The sequence below is a fragment of the Dipodomys spectabilis genome, unplaced genomic scaffold, assembly GCF_019054845.1.
Source record: "Dipodomys spectabilis isolate Male_0828 unplaced genomic scaffold, ASM1905484v1 ptg000183l, whole genome shotgun sequence".
NCBI lineage: Eukaryota > Metazoa > Chordata > Mammalia > Rodentia > Heteromyidae > Dipodomys > Dipodomys spectabilis.
This window is the reverse complement of record NW_024870860.1, coordinates 3,056,606-3,060,000: the sequence shown is the minus strand read 5'-3', so window position 1 is coordinate 3,060,000 and position 3,395 is coordinate 3,056,606. Positions and strand designations below refer to the sequence as shown.

The following is a 3,395-nucleotide window of genomic DNA, read 5'->3' as shown; positions in this document are numbered from 1 at the left end:
AAATAATATAGTTCAGCTCATCTGATGATACCTCTACAAGAATGAGGAAAGAGTTGATCCAAGAACCTATGATAGGACATCAAAAAGAGAATTCATTTTTCTAGGTCTTTCTTATCTTTGTGATGTAATTTAAATAATGTAAAACACAATTTAATACTAAGATACTTTTATGTTTTATCAGTTTTGCACATTTTCATATGGACTTCACCTCAGTCTACAACATTCCTTCATCATTCTGTCCCTGATATTTTTACACACACAAGACATAAGATAACCAGTTTGATTTACAGCGTGAGAAGTTATCCACCTGGCTTCCTTGGAAGCAGAGCATGGTCAATAGATAACATTACTTCTGATTGCTCACTACATGTAATGGTTTCTGTAATACTTATTGCATTCTTTTTAGTATTTTAAAAACTTCTGGCTAAACTCAAACTCATTCATAGACGTTTGTGTTAAGTATTTCACAAGTTTTATTTCCCTTAATTCTTAAGATAACATTTTCTATAAAACTAATGTTATTACCATTTTAGTGTTTGGAAAAATTGTAATTAAAGGCAGTAAGTGCATGGCTCAAACACACACTTTGAGCAAAGAAATGAGTCAAAGTTTCCAAAAGTCTTTCAGCAATACACAAAAGGTAGGTAAAATCTCTCCATTCTCTTACACTCTCAATTCAATATTCATATTTCCAAGAAATAATAGCATAGCAATTATTGCCCATGGTGATAGTTTTCTGTTACATTTGGTCTTCAACACAGATTGTGTTGGTGACATTGGGTTATCATGCACAGAGCTGAGCCTATAAGAGAAAAATTTCTTCAGTCCCATAGTTCCTGTTTCCTTTTTAAAAAGTACTAAAACTTTTAAATATTTTCACTTATTGTGTTAAGAATCCAAAAAAACGAAAAGAAATTGCATATAATCACTCCAAAATGCTTTAAAAATAAATGATAAAACAGGACCCCGTGAAGTAAACTTTCTTCTACTTTTAAAATTATTCTAAAAGACTTGCGCTGGTTGGTCACATCTGTAAACCTAACTATTCGCCATATCAACACTGAAGCTAGAGATCTGTGGATAACAGTTGGAAACCAATGAGGGAAAAATAAATTCATAGGATTATTTTTCAAAAATTTCAATGAATTAGCAACAGGTCAGGAATGGAGATGTAGCTCACATAGTAGCTCACCAATCTAGAGAGGAAAGGCCTAGCAAGACATTGAAGCCCTGATTTCAAACTCTGAGCACACCAACATACATGCAATTGGATGAGAACACACGCTCTTGCACACACACACACACACACACATTCAAAATACCTTCATATTAGTGTTTTGCATCAATTTCTTTGTTAACAATATTATATGAGTAAAATAAAGGAAATAAACTCTTCCATCTCAGAACATGTTATATGTTTTCTATTGTAAAATTCTGTACACAGGGGTCACATTTACATGAGCAAGGTAATGAGTACATTTCCTAACATGCATTGTTACCTCCTCCTTTATGTTCCCCTACCATCCCTTCCCTCCCACCTCTACAAGCACACTCCCCTCCCTAAGTACACTTCCCCTGCCTAAATTGTAAAGTTCATTTTTCATCATAGTGTCTTGTGCATCTCATTGTTATAATGGGTCAACCTGTATCCCTATTTAAGCATCTTGTTTTCTTCCTTTCCCTCCCCAAATTAGAGGAACGTATATACAAGATGTGGGCGCACCAACTTCAAATACAGTGTAAACGGGTTATAGCATGGGGAAGGAACATATAAAGAAACAAAAAAAAACACATCACCTGTTATAAGTACGTTAGAATCAATAACAAGCAAGAGAAAAACACACGTGTGTTCCTATCTTGGGTTTGATTTGCCTAATTTGGTCATATGTGCAAAGCTTTTAACCTTTTCTGCTTATCTCAGACATAAAATAGTTATTAAAAATTAAGGAAAACATAGGCCCTATGTTTCTTTGGATCTGGCTTACATCACTTAATATTTTTTTCCAAGTCTTTCCATTTTCTAACAAATTGGGCGATGCCATTCTTTCTGATGGAGGCAAAGAATTCCATTGGTATAAATACCACATTTTCTTGATCCATTCATCTACTGAGGGGCATCTGGGTTGGTTTCAGATCTTAGCGATGGTAAATAATGCTGCAGTAAACATAGTTGTGCTGGTAGCTTTAGTGTGGTCTTGTTTGTGATCATCTGGGTAAATGCACAAAAGTGGGATTCCTGGGTCATAGGGGAGCTCTATGTGGAGTCTTTTGAGGAACCTCCATAGTACTTTCCAAACGGTTGAATAAGTATACACTCCCACCAAGAATGCAGTACAGTTCTCTTGTGGCTACATCCCCTCCAGCATCTGTTGTTGTAAAAGTATGGAATGGTTCAGGAATTTGCCTGTCATCCTTTCTCAGGGGCCATTCTAATCTTCTCTGTATTGTTCCAATGTTAGAGTACTTGATGCTGAATTGAGCATAGAACATTTTTTATATATAAAGTGTAATTTATTTTCTTAAACTAGACAATTCAACAAAAAGTAAGCTCAAAAGAATTGCCATGAAATTTTAGAACCATGTACTTCTTACATAAGCACACATTTAAGAATAAAGACTGACATGTCAAAAACAAAATAATTCCAGATATTTGTTGTTCAAGAGATGTGTAAGAGGAGGAATTCAATTATTTTATACAAGGCACCTGTCATAATGAACACTGAAGCAAGTGTTAAGGTTTTAAGTTTTAATGTTTTAAACATATTTAATTTTGGGAATTTGCTTATATATGCCAAAACTAGGACTGTTTGGCAGGACATAAATTTTTTTTGGGGTGGGAGTCTGTGAGTGGGGCCTGAACTCTGGGACTGGGCGCTGTCCCTCAGCTCTTCAGCTCTAAGCTACTGCTCTACCACTTGAACCAACGTGCCAGTTCCAACTTTTTTCTTTTTGCTTATGTGGTGCTGAGGAATCGAACCCAGGGCTTCATGCATGCAAGGCAAGTACTCTACCACTGAGCCACCTACCTAGCCCCAGGTCATAAAACTTTTTGATAAAGTATTTAAGATTTATGGTAGCAGACATATGCTACTAAGTATGTACATTTCAGAGTTTATACAAATTTTACTAATGAGAAGTTGCAAAGTCTTTGTGTAAAGGAGCAGAATAAAGAGTTAAGACTTTTAACTACATAGTTTCTATTAAAAATATAGGGCTTCCTTATTTTAGATGTTAGTGAGGAACAAATGATGATATAAGCCATATACAAATGATGAGATGAGCCATAAATAGTAATCTTAATGGGTAACTTTAAAGACTGCTCATAGCCTTTAAAACTCTTGTTGAACATCATAATCTTAGGCAGTTTTAAATGTACAGGAATATGAGAAAATAGT

The 3,395-nt window shown here is 35.0% G+C and overlaps 1 non-coding gene across 1 annotated transcript; it reads right to left on the bottom strand.

Moving 5' to 3' along the window:
* Window positions 1–2,376: 2,376 nt before the first annotated feature.
* On the bottom strand, window positions 2,377–2,479 carry LOC122121099. Its single transcript, XR_006149887.1, has one exon. It is a non-coding gene; the product is annotated as a U6 spliceosomal RNA (small nuclear RNA).
* Between the last annotated feature and the right edge of the window lie 916 nt (window positions 2,480–3,395).